The 18,544-nt window shown below is 31.3% G+C and overlaps 1 pseudogene; it reads right to left on the bottom strand.

Moving 5' to 3' along the window:
• Positions 1–18,235: 18,235 nt before the first annotated feature.
• Positions 18,236–18,329, bottom strand: LOC117795621 (annotated as a pseudogene).
• Positions 18,330–18,544: the final 215 nt, after the last annotated feature.

Genomic DNA, 18,544 nt, shown 5'->3' with positions numbered 1-18,544 from the left:
CTTTTATCCTTGGGCCATTTGATCATTCTATAATGATAGCTCTCCAATAGGTTTGAAAAAATTTGTGATTTTCAGGTTGGTCCGCATCTATTGGGAAAGACAGTCATGCCAGTCTGTCCTGCTGGGCTGCATGAGAATGGGCTTGGGCTTAGAATATTTTTGATTGGCAGAAAAGAGCCCTCATAGCCTGTGCTGTGAGGATAGTGTGGGATATCTTTCCCTGTTTCAGACTCAGTGTGTTTTCTGTTTTGCTTAGGTGTGTGTCGGTAGCCCTTAGGCACTCCCCCAGCTTTTTGTATTTCAGACCTGATCACAAGAAGGGTCAGGATCCTGCCACCGTAGTAGGAGGTGAGGTGCTTGGCTGCAGAAGGGGTCCACTGGCGTTGGAGGACTGACATTGCAAGGGGCTGAATCATATGTACAATCTGTCTTTCCTCTTGCTGTAAGTAAGCCCTGTACTCCTTGAGCCTAATGTGTGTGTTGTCTATTCTCAGCGACCTTATACCATGCCCTGGTTTTTTCCCTGGGTAGCACTTATCTGCCTTTGAACCGTGGCCACATTCATGTGATATTCTGTCTGGTGGCATAGCTTGACTGTTCAATGAACATTAAAACATTTTTTGCATTGTAAGCTGGGAGCACTTCTTCCAGCTTTTTCATCCTAGGTGCAGAATTTTGAGTTTCTAGCATGGTTCTAATGGTGCCCATTTTTCTTAAATATAGTAAATTAAAGTTTTCTTCAGTATAAAATTGTAATTATTCCTTAGAGTTGTTTATTTAGTACTAATAAATATGGAATTCAGCTTATGGTCTGAAAAGGCACTGCATCTATACAGGGTTTTTACTTTCTAATAGAATTGTCATTTTTTATGGTTTTCCAAAATTAACAAAATTTAAATGCAATATTATGGAACCAAGCACAGTTGGCTCAATTGCATAAATCAGTTTAATTATATGGAAGTGTTTTACTAACATACTAATGATCATGCATTTCCCAACTCTGCTAAATTAAACTGACAGATGTGACTTAGTTTGCTGTCACCCCTTACTTACATTCTTCATGTTGTTCTCCGGATACAGTAAAGTTTAAGAAAAGCTATCTCCGACTTTGCCTTTGATCTCTCTTCTAGAGCTTTAATATTTTCTTGAGTGTCTAGGACATTTCTTAGCACATAGTAGGTTTCCTAAGAGGTTGAATTAATGGCACTGTTACACACAGACACATTTGCCCAAATATGACATTATAGGTCTAAAAAATGCTGGTTGAGCTAGCTGGAGTCTGGTAGAAATGTTTTGAGATTTACACTGAGTGAGGGGCTCCAGGAGACAGGCATAACAAAACATTCAACATTGACTTTATATAACAGCATAGCAAAAAAATAAAGAAAGTAGACCATAATCAGGAAACTAAATAAAGCATACAGGGAAAAGTGGCACTCAGAGTTGGATTAGAGATACAGAGATACAGAACCAGGTTGTAAAGAGGAAAATGAGTCATAAATTAGGAATCTAGGGGAAATGGGATCTGGAAATAACAGGTATTATGAGGGAGGAATTTTCATGTCTGCTTTGTTCTACTCTCATTTGGTGTTAACTGCATGTGACAAATTCAAGACTAATAGTTTATAAATAAACAGCACCAAAAGAGACATTCATGCTCTCAAAATAGCCAATCTTTCAATTCCCATGTAACTTCAAGTAAGAATTAAAATCAGCTGAATTACGATTGACCTTGAAGTATTATTTATTAACTTTATGAACTTTTTTTCTGAATTCAGAATATAATTAGGTTGCTACACATTCACATCTTTGTCTAATTTTACTAATTGGTTTAAAAAATCTTTGGGGTTTTGGAAATATATTATTTACAAATACTAAATGAGAATCCAACATGAATTTTATTCTACATTTAAATGACTTATACTTTTAATATTCAGCCAAAAGTTAAGTGCTAAATGATATCTTGGAAGCATTTTATAAGCAATTGATTCAAAATGTCCAGATTTTTGAAACTCAGAGTTTCCATAATGATACGATATGTTAAATAAGTATTCACTTCTCAATATTGATTCATAATTATTAGATATAGAGTTTGTCTCTTCAGTATTGCACATTCCCTTAAATTTCTATAGAAATTTGTAGCACAAAAATGCCTTACTTGTCTCTATGTTCCAGAATTGAAGTAGGAAAACAAGGATAAGGGTAGTTTAAAGGCTATTGATTGGGGAAGTAAATTTGTATTAAAATATGAATGAATGATCTATGCCATTAAACTACTATATAATGAATTGGATTTCATAGCGTTTAGGAAGCTATGTACACCCATATGGGTATAATTCACATTTTAATATTGATGGCAAACATTTTTGCAGTAAAATATGTATGAAAAAAGGAAGAGCCTATTAAAGATGTATGTAAAAAGAAAAAGTTGATGACATTTGGAAAATAGCATGTCAACTATGATTTTATTAGAAAGCTTTTCCTTTTAAACTTGAGAATTAGAATGAGAAAATCGGATTACAAAAAAAGATTACTTTCTGATATGTTTTAAATTGTTTTGATGGCTTAAAAAGGAGAATCTATGTTAGACATGTATATTAAATAATGAATGAGAACTAAAAGAAAATGTACAATAAAGGATTGAAAAACCAACGTAAATTATAAATCACTCCTCTAAACGTTATTTTTAAAAATTGCTTTTCCAGAGTTAATGGCTATACTGGTTCAGTAATAAACAAAGAATAATTACAATATATCTTATTTTTCTGGGTATATTATTTAATAAGATGAGTTTCTTGTGAGCATTAAAACATAGACTCATTAAAAGATGGCATGTTCCTTAGCATAGAGATGAATATCTCAGTGGTAAAGAATGGGGTCCTTCAGATTTTTTGGACGCTTCCTACCTAAAATAATTTTTACCTCCTTACATGAGTTTTTATGTGTAATAACATCACAATCATATTTTAATTTATTTACATAGTTGTAAACCCTATCATTCCTAGTGTATAGTATGGATATTTAAAAATAAAACTCTTATGTGACTATTTAAAATGTATTATCTGGGGGCGCCTGGATAGCGCAGTCGTTAAGCGTCTGTCTTGGCTCAGGGTGTGATCCCGGCGTTCTGGGATCGAGTCCCACATTGGGCTCCTCCGCTGGGAGCCTGCTTCTTCCTCTCCCACTCCCCTGCTGTGTTCCCTTTCTCGCTGGCTGTCTCTCTGTCACATAAATAAATAAAATCTTTAAAAAAAATAAAATGTATTATCTGAAATCTAAATATACTAACCATAATCCATTTTAAAAAAACATGAAATAAATAACATTGTTTCTGAGAGCCAAAATTTTATTTCGTGACATTTTTTCATTGAATTCATAGAATTACTAATAATTCTATTCTACTTTCCCCACAGAATTTTATTCTAATCTATTTTATTCTGAAATTCTTTTATAAATCACCCTGTCTTATCTCCCTGCAACGACAACCACCCGAAACTCAAAGATTTACATTTTTCCTTCTTTGTTATTTTTAGAATTATTTTGCACACAATTTATCAAAGTAACTTAAATGCACTATACATTTTGATGAATAATTATGAAGTACAAAAAGTAAATTTTGACTGGAGATGCACTTTAAATAACATAGATGGGCTTGTAATTTTATATTGAAAAACTTTCAAATCAAAGAGATGGCTGTAAAAGGAAGTTTCTGTTCTTAGGTGTTTTTCTAAATTTAAAAATTCCACTCAGTGCTTTGAATTCCTTCTGAGTAATAAGTCAAGAAGCATATAATGATCGATCGTGAAAATTATTTGTAACAATCCGTTACCTGACAATTTAATTACTTCTTTAGTTTTGTTGATAGCAATAAAATAAAATAAAATCTCCTGATCTACAGATGGATTTGTGACCTAATCTTTAGTCATTCATTTTCTCAACATTTTTAGTTCTCACTCTTTTAGGTGTCCTGGACTTCGTGTCCTGGACCATCTGTCTTTGTTGTTAGTTTTTTGTTTGTTTTTAACAGTTTCATTGAGATATAAGTTTGATACCACAAAGCTTACCTATTTAAATTGTAGAATTCAGGACCTGTCAGTGTATTTATAGAGCTGAGCAACTGTGGCCATGATCTAATTTTAGAACATTTTTATCCCCTAGGACAATGAGAAAAAAATCATGTGCTCATTAGCATTCCATCCTAGCACAGTGTAGCAGAATAAAATAAAAATCAGTTTTGGGGTAGGGAAATGTCTGATTGGGTTGTGATTTGTTCAGACAGGGAAGAAAAACTGCCTTACATCCAGGTCCTTCTCAGACAGGTATTGTTAAGAATAGGGTACACATAGAAATTGAAGATATGGGGGGTGCCTGGGTGGCTCAGTCAGTTAAGCATCTAACTCTTGATTTCAGCTCAGGTCTGATCTCAGAGTCCTGAGATCAAGCCCTATCTTGGGCTCCACGCTCAGCACGGAGTCTGCTTGTCCCTCACCTTCTGCTCCTCCCCACTGTGCATGCAAATGCTTGCCCCCCCATATATAAATAAAATAAATAAAATCTTAAAAAAATAGAAATTGAAGATATGGAAAAGAATTTCCATAAAACTCTCCATGCTCTGGTATATTTTGGGAAGTCCTTTTATACATCTAGAAATGTATGCACACAGAAGATATCAAGATATAGTAGGGCATTATTTATCTTTTGAAACCTATTTATCTATTGGGAAATAGATAATAAAGTCAACATATAAAATTTCAATGAGAAAACGTATAGGTAGAAATACATACATTATACTAAGCAGTTTTTTGTTTTGGGGCCTAAAAACTAGAAGTTTGAAATTTTTGTTGAAATTACTTATAAGTACTTCAAGCCAAAGTGTGGCTGTCCCTCTCTGAGTAGTTGTATAACCTGTGGACGATGAGAACATTTTCTTGCAATATATTGCCAGTGATAGCAAATGTTAAAATTCATGTATTCCGGTTGTTTTTAAAAGTATTTCTCCTTCTCTAAGGGTTTATAATACTCTTGCATCTGTACCTTAACATCTTCTGAAGGTATGGCTTAGTATCTCGTGACTATATTTATGCTACATGCTAAGGGCAACTTGTTGGGTGTCAGTTAACATAACAGGGCTACTGTGGGCCACAAGAATTATAACTTGTCATTTTAACACATTAGATGGAATAGTTAGTTTATGTTTTATTCAGTATTTTTCTAAAACGTATGGACTGTTAGCATCTAATTTATTATTACTACATGACATTTGCACAGTTATCTGAGAAAAAAAGCAGATACACAGTTCTGATCTCATGTTTACTTTGGAATTGTTGAGTCAATAAAATGATAGTAAAAATACCTACTTAACTTTTTCTCTTTTGCTTTCTATTTTTCACTCAAACTCATGCTTTCTCTTTCTTTAATGTTATGTAGTGTGGTATTATAGAGAGTTTCAAAAGGGATACTCTCTGTACTGTGGTATTATAGAAAGATAGTCTTAAAGGGATACTCTTTTATACTCTTCTATAGAGGTTTTTTTCGAGTTTTTATTTAAATTCCAGTTAGTTAACACGCAGTTTAATATGAGTTTCAGGTGTAGAATTCAGTGACTCATGACTTTCGTATAATACCCAGTGCTCATCACAAGTGACCTCCTTATACCCATCACCTGTTTAACTCATCCCTCTACCCACCTTGCCCTCCAGCAACCCTCAGTTTGTTCTCATTCTCTGTAGAGTCTGTTTTATGGCTTGCCCCTCTTTTTCCCCCATGTTCATCTTTTTTGTTTCTTAAATTCCACAAATGAGTGCAATCATATGGCATTTGTCTTTCTCTGACTTAGAGTTTCATGATGTCCATACATATGATCGATCACTTTAGTAAATTTGGTGTTTAATATTTAATACATGATCAATATTGAATAATTCCCTTATATGTAACTAGTTCAATCTCCTACCCAATGCTGGAATTTAAAAATGGTCTTTATTGAAAGATGTAAAAGGCATAGTGTATCATAAAACATGCTAATTTAAGAGGCAGCACTTCCCAATTTTTGGATAAATATGATTGTTACAAAAACTTTCCTTATTTTAACTTGATAACTACATATGAGTAATTTCATTCTCTTGGTCTCATTTCCAACTCATAGGTGAATATAGGTAATTCCTTGGAAGCTAAACTTATAATTAAAAAAGAAAGAAAGAAAAAGAAAGTCAATCAAACCGAGATTATTGCATGATTCCGAACCTCTAAGATTATTGAAATCAAATTATATGTTTAATCACATCCAGCATCATAGCATTATAAATGGCATATAATTTTAATCTGCTTATTCAGTTAGAAAACATTTATTGGGTGCCTGTTACTGTGCTTAGCCACCTTTTTCTATAAGGTAGAAAATGTAATTGGACCCTTGATATTTTTTTAAAAAATCAGAGAAAAAGTAAGAGGATAGAAGAAAGAAGCAAAAAAAAAAAAGAGTTTTTTTTTCTTTCCCCACATGACACCCGTGCAAGTTATATACTTAGACTAATCAAATTTTCTTAAAATTAAAAATTATAAAATAACTACAAATCCAAATGTATATAATATAGGCTAAATGAAATTATGGAAAATGTGTAATGCTACAAAGAAATAAAGGTAAAAATAATGAGTTCATTATTTTATAAATGATCTGAAAGTCCTTAAAGAATATGTGTTGGAAATTAGAAAGATAATAGCAGAAGGAAGTTAGTAAATTATTAACAATAAATTAGGGAATTAGGCAAAGAAAAAAGTTCTTTGCCATGATGCCAAAAAGACACAAAAATGGCAAACTAAAAAGTATTCTAAATAAATGAAAATGAAAGTTAAGATGAGAATATAATTTTTGTTTCCTGAGATGGGAGTAAACTGACATAACATGGTTATGCTTTGAGGGACTTCTGGTAATGTCAACACTTCACCAGACTTTCTACATTTCATATATTGTAATGAGCCACCTCAGGATCAGAAAGTTGACTACTGAAATATGATCATATCTCAGCTTTGGAAACAGATTAATTATAATTTCATGAGATGTATTTAGAAATCAGAATGCAAATATAGCTAAAACAAGAAGCACAGAAAAAGACCATTTTACATAGATAATAATTGAATGTATAATAATTTATCAGAAATCCAGTAATGCTATATATTAATAAAAATTTGAAGACTATTTTAGTTCCAAAGCTTCTATCATATAACATATAAAATAGAGTTTAATAGAAATACTAATTATAAAATTATATTTTTGAAACTATTAAGGAATATCTCCAAGGATCATGATAAAAGAAGACATTTTAGAAGATATAAATGCTGATTTTATACAATAAACATTAAAAATCAGAAAATTTGGAGCACCTGGGTGGCTCATTCAGTTAAGTCCCTAACTTTGGCTGAAGGCATGATCTCAGGGTCCCAGGATTGAGCCCCTGCCTCAGAGTCCGCGGTTGATGGAGAATCCGCTCAACCCTCTGCCCCTCTCCCCATTCATTTTCTCTTTCTCTCTGTCTCTCTCTATCAAATAAATAAAATCTTTTAAAAAATCAGAAAATTTAAGTTTACAAAAAATAACTTAAAAGTGAAAATAAGTGATTAACAAAAATGTGTCTATTATATAGCAACTAATGATGTAGATGTGTGAATACATAGATTCCAATAGATGAGTGAACAAATACTGTCTTTTGTCAATGAACTACATAAGGACAAAGACATTATTCTATTCACGATTATATGCTTACATCTTGAAAACATGAGAGTAGACAAATACTCATCCCATAATTGCTGAATACGTGGTTGGGTGGATCATTCAATGGATAGGTACTGAGACTTGGTTTCCTCCCAGTCTCTGATAAAGTAGGATGAGGGAAAGTCAAGTTTCTGAATCTTTCAAGGTCCGGCCAAAATCATGGTGATTTACTTCACTTATGTGACTGTCTATTGCTTGGAAAATTACTTGAACATGATTTTCAAACTTGACAATAACCAATCAGTAAGAAATGTATGTGTATAAAGAATAAATAAATATTTCATAAACAAAATAGACTTCATATAAAGATACACCCTGATATATTGTGTTCCATTTTATTTCAGCAAAGTTGATTGTAATTTACCAAAAATATTCAGACTTGGTAATGAGACACAATTCCAATTTAGAGCAATCCCCAGATTTTGCAGTTGAGATAGTAGAAGTACATAATTTACCATAGTTTATTCAGCTCAGTAATGTGTCATAACTTAAGTTTTTTGATGCCTAGCAGAGCGCATTTCCATCACTATATTCAAAGTCAGTATTTATATGCAGGCTTCAAATAAGCAAATAAAGCTATAACTAAATAGGAATTACATCTGTTGCAAGTTCTTAAACATGCATACTTCATAGGTAATGCTAAAAGTGTTTAATTGATTTTGTTTATGACTAAAGAACATCATGGTCAAAAATTCCTTTATATTCACATTTTGAGCAAGGCTGATAAATATTTTTTTTAGAAAAGGAATTTACTTCTCTCTTCTTTTTCCCTTTTTCTCTCAACAGCATTTATTCATCATCTCACCTTTAATGCATCCATCCATACAACCACACAAGCCTACGTCAAAAATGCCAAACAATTATTCAATTTTGCAAATCTCAAATGTCTATTAGAAACTTCTGATGAATCCAAAACTCTTTATTTCTCATATATGCTGATTTATATGTAGTTCCTCAATGTGAGAAACCAAATTTCAGATAAAGCATTTGGATTAACAACTTCATTTAATAAAACATAACATTTTCAAAAAAGGTTATTCATGTCATTCATCCACTTATTTAAACTCATCTTTTGAGAATGAATTAAGCCAGTAGGCATTTCACTAGTATTTAATAAATTATCACTTCTTAAAAAAATTAGATATTTGATAAAGATAGTTATAAAGTATATAATAAACCTATATTACATACCTATAAACCTATATTAATATACCTACATAAATGTAGCAGAGTATCATAATAGCATTTGTTGAAGAATGAAGTTCATTGAATCTGTTTGCTTAAAAAATTAAAATATGAGAGATTCAATCAAAGCTTCAGTTTTATTATTATAGGACTAGACTATCAAGATATAATATTTTACTGTTCAGAGGTTTCATTTACTGTCAATATGGATTAATTTAAGTTTTAAATTCCCAGCCAATCTAAAACCCAACTGTAGGTTGGTTACAAAAAATTTTAAAGTAGGAAATGAGACAGTTTTACTATTGGCATTAGTAAAATGAAAGAAAATATAATTAAAAGAAAATGAAGAATGGAAGCCAATTATACTATTATGTAACATACATTATTGTACAACTATATAAAGTAATTGTGTCTATTATTCTACTGTGTTCTGAACAATATCAATTATATAATGTCTGTAATTTAGATTTTTTAAAATATTACAAAATCATTTTAATAAAAGCCTAAGATATTTAATATGACTATTTATCAATGTAAAGTCTTTATATTATTTTAAAGAAGGAAAAAACACTAAGATGGTTTCATATAATTTGATTATATTTGTATAACTATGCTTTCAGTAAATCTTAGAATTGATGAAAGTAAATTCTTACTATTTGATATTTTCTATCTCTAAGAACCAGTGTTCTTTGTGCACTTTGTTGATGGGCAATTTCCTGAGTCTAGTGTGTGATCGTGACACATTCTGCTCTGCAAGATCATCTGTCTAATAAGATAGCAAACTGCAAAGAATTGAGAAATTGATTTTACCAAGTTTTAACTTAATGAAAAAGAACCTGGTTTCAATCACACTGGAAGGTGAGAGATGGAGTTGCCTAATAAGACTTAGGTACATTGGAAGTCAAGCAACTTTCTGTCTTTAGAGATAAGATATAGCTGAAGAGAAATGTTTAAAACAAAACAAAGCAAAATGAAACAAACATATTGACAGAAAAGACATTGTTATGCCAAATGTGTGTTTTAAAATTAGCCAATAGGGAAATCACACAGGAAGGTCTCCTATTATTTTTATTTTCTAGGTCAGCAAAGCAAATGACACTAGGTTTATTTGCACCTTTCTTTGTACAGGAGAAATTTCTGGATATTAATTTTTTTCTTTCTAAATATTCCACCTTTCTTCTGTCTCTCCCCCTCCCTCTCTCCCTCTCTCTCTCCCACTCTCACCCTTCCTCCCTCTCTTCCTCTCTCTTCACTTAGTAAAGTACAAAGAAGCCTTGGCTTATTAGAACCTGGTCAATGAATATGTCTTCATGATAAAAAGATTGTAGACTTTTGCCTCTATTCTTACCATTGAGTCCAAGTCTGTTTCTCCTGAGGAAACATACTGTCTTTTTTTTATGATTCTAAGAAGTTTAAAGCACCTTTACTAACACCATCTGCATATAAATAAACTTTTAATAACCAGTTATGCTTAAATAAATGGATATAGTAGGTAGTTATATAGCTAGAGAAAAACCATGCTTCTTAAGGTTCACTGAATGCAGATTTTGAGGCAAATTCTTTGTCACTTGGTGAAAACTTAGTGCCCTTGCCTTTGGGTTTCTGCAGACCCTTCATGAAAAAGTAGCAGCCTAATGAGCAAAGGACTGCCCGCTAAATTTCGTAACTTGAGGTTATATTGTTATTAAGAGCAGAAATAGAATTTAACCTTCTCTCAACTCTTTTCTACCCGGAATAATTACATTATATTCCTAGTTCAAGTTAGTTAAATTTTTGAAAGATTTGTGTCATCCTGTAAAAAAGAGATTGGAAGGGAGTTATTGGTATATTTTTAGTATTGCATGTCTAGTACTTTTGAAAGCCAGGAATTCTTTGATAATTATAGATAAGGCAATGTGATTTAAAAAGAGAAAATATAAGTGCTTTATTGATATACATATTGAGGTTTTTGTTTTGTTTTATTTTGAATTTTTAAACTTTGAGATTCAATGAAATGTGAGAAAAGTAATCTCTGATAGGGATTGTTTAATTCCCTTAGATATCAAGCCAGAGTTAGCAGCTCTAACAATATCCACTGGTAGATCAGTGATTTACTAATCTTGGGTAAGATACATCTGGAGTATAATATGGACCATAATATAGACAACTGATTTGCTTTACAAAAAAAAAAAATATTTATTAATCACACTTTTATTGAGTACCCTTCTCTGTGTTAGAAAGATGGATGGGAGCTGACAATTTGGAAACAAAATTAAGAAAAGAATACTATTATAAATACTATTATAAATGATATCAAAGCTTCTTCTAAGGAACTGTCCATAAGATCACTAAATTTCTCATTCTAATGTATCTATTACAGTTGCTTAAGGACAAAAATATAGGCTTGTGTAGTTTGCCGTTTTCTTCAGTATGTTCCTTAACATCAAGATCAATGAAGAAAAGAAAGATTAATTACTATGTTTTGAGATACAGAATCTAGTGTACTCAAGCAATTATTTTAGAATTAATTATTCCTTCATTTTTTTCCCTAGTAAATGTGCAAAGACACAAAAGTAAGGAGATCAGAATATGACCAATAGTGTTTTTCAAATTGGAGAAGGATTTCAAGAATTTTGAAATCATAAATTAGAATTTTACTATATAAATTACATTTTTCCTATTGTTCAACCTTTAACTAAAGGAGAGAAAAGCTTTATAGACACGTACGTGCCTTGAAAGGAAGACTAACACCCTTGTTAAATGTTGCAACACTAGGTCATTTTGTGCAGAACAGAATGAAGTTTATTTCCATTTACCTTGTACTTTATATAAATATGTCAGTGATTTGAAAGATTGTTGCTCTGCACAGGTATTTGTTTATTTGCTTACTTTAATTTAAGCTTAGCTACTTGCATTAAATAATGCAAATTGACTACATTTCTACACATGACACCCTAAATTGCATAGTAGGTAGGGTAAGTAGATATGCTCTTGAGAAATAAATGTTACAAAATTACAACTGAACTTCAGATATTATAAGCAGTTTGGGGTTGATTTGAAGAGACTGATCGTTATACAAATAATTAATAATAATGAATGAGAGTTCTAATTAGATTTGTAATTAAACTCTAAGAAAATCATATTCTTCACTACAATCTCAGATATCAGAACCAGTACAAGTAAAGAGGATTCTGTGACTTCTAGTATAAGCTTAAAGTTACCATTTAAAACTTTTTTCTATACAGTTAAAGAATTTTTACATCAGTGTGTTATCAATATAAATACAGAAATGAATTGATTGCTGACTTTATTATAAAGTTTCAACATTCATTCTTAGCTGCTGACATAAATAATATATCCTCATTTTTATTGCTGATTGCTTTATAAATCAGTTAACTAAATATATAAGAAATTAAAGTAGTATTAAAAAATATACCACAATGTCTCTTTATATTTTAGTCATTAATATTAACAAAAAATAAATATCTTACATTTTAAATTTACTTCAAAAATTAGGATTCTGTTATCTGCAGACACTGAAAATACTTCTTTAATTAAAATATTTAAGCTTCATTTTTTTTTGGCAAAACCTTTGTGTTTGTGTATCTGTATGTGAGATAAAATAAAAATTTACTGACTTCTCTGTGAGAATACATACTTTATTCAAAGTGGAATGAATGAAAAATTCAATGCTGCTTTGTCTCTAAATGAATAAACCAATAAAATTAAATATAAAATAAGATATACATAAATAAAATATGAAATAAAATAGATAAAATATAATAAAAATAAAATATAAGTAGAATTTACATTATATTAACCAATAAAATGTGTATAGGTCATTAGAAACATTTTAGAATTAATTGAAATAGAAATGTTTATCTATATATGTATTTGTATTCCTTTGAATAATACCATGAATCATTAAAAATTTATCAGATTTAAATATTTTAATGCATATACAATTCTGGATAAAATTAATTTCTCCTTTGAAAAGGTCAGTATTCTAAGAATTAAAAAGAATGAATTTTCCCGACTTTATTTTAGTGCCTACTATTACTGTTATAAAGAAATAATAGTCTATCCAGCAACACACAAATAGTGGGTGATTAGACTACTTTCCAATCACTGCTTTCAGTATATACTATACAGAGTGGACTATATCTAGATCATTAAAAATAAAACAGAAACAACAATTTTTTTCATATAATAACCACAGGTAAGTTGTAGAACTATAATTTAGTTTTTTCCCGCTTATTCCTTATTTCCCAGGAATAACCAACTCTTTGTGTGTAGGATGATTGTAGAATTTTTTGAGGATGCATGTGTAATTATATCACCTAGCCTTTGTCTTTGTATGCATGTGTATGAATATAATAATAAATTATCTCAGTCTTAACTGTTCATCTTTTATCTGATGAACAATATATAGTTAATAAGTATATATTTTTATGTTACTTAATGTGTTTCTAAACCATATAATTTGACTGAATTGCTTTTTAGCATTGTCATAACTTATTTTAAAAATATCTTCTTTGGGGCAATTAGGTTCTTATTTTTCATGATTGTTAAAAAAAAGTGATGAACATACAGAAATATTTTAGCACAGCCATGATTATTTCTTAAGAATAGAATTTTGGGGGGGGGTGCCTGGGTGGCTCAGTTGGTTAAGTGTCCGACTCTTGGTTTCAGGTCAGGTCACGGGCTCAGGGTTGTGAGATTCAGTCCCATGTCAACTCCATGCTCACTGTGGGGTCTGCTTGAGAGTCTCTCCTTCAGCCCTTCCTCCTCCCCCCGCTTGTGTCCCCCCCATAAATAAATAAATAAATAAATAAATAAATAAATAAATAAATTTTTTTAAAAAGTATAGAATTTTGAAAGCAGGGTGATGAATGGAAGAATACTAAGTATTTAAATGTTGCTAATGTATGTATCCATTCATATTACATTTCTAGGAGCCATGTTTGGGATCATCCTCTTCTCTAAACCCTAGCAAACACCAGTTAGTGGATCCCCTTCATTAATTTTCAGTTTGCCAAATTAGCAAAACTTAATTTCACATGTATTTCACTTTTCTTGTGAATGTGTTGTTTTGTATGTATAGGCTATTAATCATTTATATTTTATATATATTTAAAATTTTTTCCTAACTATACTGTTTCAACTTTTTGTTTTGACCATTTCTAAATTAAAATTATTAAAAAATGTATTTTAAGCAATAATTAATATCATCCTTGGAATTGACTCCCTCACAGTGAGAGTATAAATATTTAGATAGTTTTGCTTCTATTAATTTCTTTTAATATTTAGAATTTTAATTCCTCTAGGATTAATTTTGATGTATAAGATAAGCATGAACCATATCTTTCCCAAGTGGTTAGCCTTTTATCAAACAAACATGTCATTGAATTATCTGTTTTTTATTAAATGATTTATCATGTTATCAATTATTGAATCCTTAGGAATTTTTCTGAACTTAGCCATTATTGATTATTTAATACTTTGAACTTCAGAATTACTTTGCTAATCAGGAATTTGATTCAAAGGCCTGAAATTTATTTATCAGTCTGGGCATATGGAGTAACATCCAAGAGTATTGAGTACTCCCAACCACATATCATTATTTTCATTCTTTCTTTCTAATATTTATGAAATGTCTGTATATTTTGAATGTGATTTCTGTCATTATGACATTTACAAGGTAGGAGAATTAAAAAATACTTGCAAAGCGATTAATAGAACAACTACCTAGGAAGGTTATAATGAAGTTGCTGGGAACCACAATGTGTATGTACCTATGGGTAGGATGCATTTTAATTTGATGGGTGTCATGGGAAAGACTTTCTGAGGATGCAGAATTTAATGAAAACTTGAACCTGTGCTGGAGTTGGCAAAACAAAGTAAATAAGTAATGTTACGGAATTCCCTGCAAAGAGAGCCGCCTATGAAAGAGCTTGAGGGTGGAAAACAGCTTGGTGGAGAGAAGGCAAAGTGGCCAGTGAATCTGTTTAAGCTTAGTGGGAACAGGGGGAAGGCTTACATTGATGTCGGTGCTGTATAAAGGTACTAGATCATATAGAATCTACATAAGTTTGGTAAAGAGTTTATATTTTGTTTTTTCATAGCAGCCAATTAAGAATTGTAGCTGAATTTCTTGTTTTTGGATGTCCCTTTCAAAAGGACTATTTTCCCATGGTGTATTTCATAAAGTTAATCTTAGCATAAAGGATTCTTACTGATTTTTGTGATTTTAATTGTATAGTGGACCACCTTTTTGAATTTATTACATTATCAATAGCTTTGAAACAATAATATGCTGTAAGTTTCTTCATTTTGTTCTTCACTTTAACAGAAATGGCTTTTGTGTTTGATTATTATATTGGAGTTGAGTGTTGGTTTGAGACATAAGCTTTACCATGTTGAAATACGGGTTTTTTTTCTTTTCTATTCAGAGTTTAATGATGAATTTTACTAAATTGTTTTTATTCCCCAATTGATGAATTTTACTAAATGCATTTTTAGCATCTACTGAAATAATTGTGCCCCCCCCCTTTGGTTTATTGATGTCCTTAGTACATTTCAAATAACGAGTAATTATTCTTTTCCTGAAATAAAAAGCTCATAGTCATAGTTCATTATTCTTTAAATGTCCTTTAAAGTTTTAATTAATGTTAATTTCTTAAGATTTTTGGTATGGTACTTGTTCTATTAGTGCTGATCTCTCAGCCTGTCATACCATTCATTTATCCGTTCATCTCATTCTGTTCTTGTTATCTTCTTGCTTATGCTTTGGTTCCACACAGTCTTCTTTACATTCTGGGAGCACCTTACTTTGCCTTTCTTTTCACTGATACTAGTTTTAGGGAAGGATTCCAGTCAGCATCTCAGTTATGGCTCTCAGTTGTATTTGAGTTCTGACTCCTTATCAAATTTGATTTCCCTTTCATATCAGGTTATTTTGACCCCAGCTACACTTTTTTTGTGACTTTTCACTTCTGTTGTATACACTTCTGTTTCACAAAGGACATGTCTTATTACACTCTGCTGGAGATTTAAAACAATTGCCTTGTATCTAGTAAGTGAACAGTTCGGGTTTGTTTTTTGTTTTTTTTTTTTTCCCTTTAGTCAATGAATTGGACAACAGTGAATTGGTTTTAGAAGTGTGCTTTTCAGATGCCCAGTTGCTCTTTTCTCTTTAGTTTTTCAGGATATATTTTGTGAGTTCCAATTTGTTTCATTATTTTCTCCTTACTTAACCTTTGACTAAAATGATGTATTTCCAGACTAGAGGTGATTAGAGACTTATCAGTGAGATCCCCTTAACACAGACTTTCCATTTGTATATGGATAAATTTCCTTCTCAGAGTTTATGCTGGATCTCAAGGTACTGTGAGCAACTGTCAAAAGTTTTGAAATCTCCAATCATTAATAATTTTAGATCTATTACAAATCTACTTTCCTACATAACATTTTCTGATAACTTATTAGGCTGCCTCTTAATATTAGGAGTAAATGGGATGTGAAATACACAATTTGCCTTTATGTAAAACCTTCAAAACCTCTACTACTTCTGCTCATTTATGCTAGGAGTAACCATTCCAAAATACTACAATTTTATCAGGCCATGTTTTATTTTGCCAGTTTGTTTTGCTTTGTTTTTTGGGGATTTTTTTTTTTTTGATGGATTACAAGATGAAAATGTGGGTGGGGAAATCCAAAAATTATTTCACATACTTTTATAAGTTGTAGAAAAGGACTACAGTAGCTCATTTTTCCTGATGATATGGCTTATGTGACTCCGTATTGGGTATATAGTTTCTTTTTTTTGCATGGTACAATGGCTTTTTCCTTATATGCCATGGGACTACCATAAGTTTAACCTTAGGGAGATTTTCTCAATCCATTTCCATCTGTTTTAAAGGTACTGTGTGTCTCATCTGGATTCCAATATAGTGTTCACCAACCTTCAATTTAGGTATAAGTGTTCTTTTTTTAAATCTGTGTATAAGTATGAACATTAGAGGAAAGTCGGAAAAGGTTGTATTAGTACTACTGAGCAAAATCCAGGAGGTGGTTTTCTCAGTATTGAACTTGCTGAAATAATTGCTTGTATACTTTTCTACAGGATAAATAAAGATTGCAATATATATTAATTAGCATGTTTAGAACTCTACCTGAATTGGAGTGGCTGCATGTTATTATCTGAAAAAATAAGCAGTAAATGTTTCATTAATAAAACAAGACATTACCCAAATCAGAGACCCCAAGTTCTGGAAGGGACTTGGGTTTCTGTAACTAGGGTTAAAGTTCAGAAGACTTTAGGTTAGTGTGGCCATACATTATAGCATCAGATGAAAGTAGTGAATACTTCTTACTGTCATTTAGAGTTTGCTGAACACTGAGATTTCGAATATGGGAAAAAAAAGACAAGTATTTAAATTCCCTAGATAGTGCATAACTGGCAAAATAGTAGTTTTACATAAGCCCCTCTTTGTTCAGTATTGTAAGAGAGGTGTTACTTCCAAAACCTTTCTTCAAACAGCCTAACACAGTAAGTGCTAAACAGAACTGTTGCTATCAATACTTGCTAATATGAAAGTTTCTCTTTGGTTTTCTCTTGTGTTTGTTTGGTTTGGTTTTATTCTGCTTGTTTTCTGAATGGGATTGGCCCTGTTTTCCTCTGCTTATTAGCTGTCATCCACTCCTCCTTTACTTTATGAACTGCTTGTTATTATTTGGTCATTTTTCCAGTAATATTATTTATAAGAACTATTTCTGTAATGAAGAGAAACAAAGAACTTAACTATTCATTTCAAATGTGTTACACACACTGTTTCTTTTTTTGTCTTTTGAGTCTGGTTATTTTACTTGATTCATACAGAAGTTTTTATGCAGAAAAGTTAAAAATTCTTTTCCTCTGTGGTTCTGGGTTTTGCTTAGAAAACACTTACCCATTCTAAGATAATAAACTACATCTTATATTTCTTTTGGTTATTACATATTTTATTTATTTATTTATTTATTTATTTATTTATTTATTTATTTATTTATTTTTAACTAGGCTTTATGCCCTATTCATTGTGGAGCCCAATGCAGGGCCTGAACTCATGACACTGAGATTGAGACCCTGAGACCAAGATCAGAGCTGAGAAGAGTCAGACCTTAACTGACTGAGCCATTCAGGTAACCCTACATAGTTTAATTTTTATAACATTTAAATATTGTTCCATCTGAAATGGAAAGCTAATGAAGGTGAAGGAGAAGGCTATACTGATTTTATTATTTGATGTAGGCAATTTGAATTTTTCTACCATACTTCTGGTACCTTTCATTGGTTTGTTTTCAATATTTTTATTAGTTCTTATGAACAAACTATAGAAATGATCCCTGAAAGTATAGTCTTTTATTTGTTCTTATGAAAATATTTATTTGAATTTTATTACCTACGATAAAACTATGCTGCAAATATAAAAATTGTTTGCCTGATTCTTACATTCCTAGAACATTCAGCATTGAAGAATTGTAGTGAAATACACACCAATCTAGGCATAAGGAAACCCGGGTTCTAGTTCTAAATCCAGGTTCTAGTTCTAAACCTACTATTTACTAATCATTGCA

Source organism: Ailuropoda melanoleuca, chromosome 1 (assembly GCF_002007445.2).
Source record: "Ailuropoda melanoleuca isolate Jingjing chromosome 1, ASM200744v2, whole genome shotgun sequence".
Taxonomy (NCBI): domain Eukaryota; kingdom Metazoa; phylum Chordata; class Mammalia; order Carnivora; family Ursidae; genus Ailuropoda; species Ailuropoda melanoleuca.
This window is presented reverse-complemented; position numbering and strand designations above follow the sequence as displayed.